Source organism: Triticum aestivum, chromosome 6B (assembly GCF_018294505.1).
Source record: "Triticum aestivum cultivar Chinese Spring chromosome 6B, IWGSC CS RefSeq v2.1, whole genome shotgun sequence".
NCBI lineage: Eukaryota > Viridiplantae > Streptophyta > Magnoliopsida > Poales > Poaceae > Triticum > Triticum aestivum.
Genome location: NC_057810.1, coordinates 537,851,382 through 537,852,532, shown reverse-complemented (window position 1 = coordinate 537,852,532; position 1,151 = coordinate 537,851,382). Strand labels below are relative to the sequence as shown.

Here is a 1,151-nt window from a genome sequence, read left to right as displayed (position 1 = left end):
GTTAAAGGTCATTCACACTCACAGTTTCATAGAAAATTATGACGTCACTCACAGTTTTATAGTAGTACAACACAGAAAATAGAAAGAAGCCCTAGGTCACTCACAGTTTCATAGACTTGAGAAAACAACCAAGGTCATTGACACTCAGGGATTCAGAGTTGACACTAAGAACCAAACCACGAATCAAAACTTAGCATTGAAATTTGGCAGGGGCCGCGCGAATGCGTACCCCCTCTATCACAAATTATGACGTCCACTCTCCTTAAAGAGGAGATGGTAAGCCAGCACACCCACAAAGTGCAATGTGGATCACTAGCCTAGGCCATGGCTCTTCTTGATCAGCCATAGACCCCATCCAGGTAAGTATGTTTCAAGGTTGCCCTATGCCCTGGTTTTATAGGTTGCGCTGCCTACGCTGTCTCTTTGGACAAGCGATGTGGTACTAAACGAAAGAAAGCATGCCTCGCCTGGTGTTTGTTGCGGGTTTCCAGGAAGAGGAATTCGAACAGGACACCGTGTATGGGCCTATTAGTACCAACCGGGCCAGATTCGCATTGGAAAAACGATGGCAGGTCAAACTTGTTACGGCTGCGTGATCCTCTATCGCTTATTTAAAGTTTCAAATTTTGAACGAGGGCAGTTCAAAATTTCAAATGCACTGGGGCAGAATTGGGCACACATTGAATAACTTTCCAGGTTTTACCGGTGAGTTTCAGGATATTTTTCCTCCTTAATTAGCAGGCTCAAAACATTTTAACTGAAAGCAAACAAATGCCAGTTATTCAATGTGTGCCCAAGAGCGCACCAGTATGTGTATTTGAAATTTTGAACTGGAGATATGTACGCCCCCCGAGGGCCACCAACAGTATGCAGCTTGCTGAATGGTGATTGTCTGCTACCTGTATTTGAAATTTTGAACTGGAGATGTGCAGTATGGCTTCTCGAGTCCACAAGTTGGCTCCAAAAAGATGCAACACAGATCCATCTCAGAAATTTGTGTTGGTATGATTCATTCAGGTTTTGGAGTAGCTGAACACGTAAACAGTCAAATTCAATATACCATCGTATCTTATTGTAGTACTACTATTAGATAGAGAAACCATAATCATGAATTTCAATAAAGAGACCACTTAAAAACATACTCCCTCCGT

General features: G+C 42.7%; 1 non-coding gene across 1 annotated transcript; it reads right to left on the bottom strand.

Annotated features, from left to right (window-relative positions):
- Window positions 1–206: 206 nt before the first annotated feature.
- Window positions 207–367, bottom strand: LOC123140194 (U1 spliceosomal RNA). Its single transcript, XR_006469847.1, has one exon. It is a non-coding gene; the product is annotated as a U1 spliceosomal RNA (small nuclear RNA).
- Window positions 368–1,151: the final 784 nt, after the last annotated feature.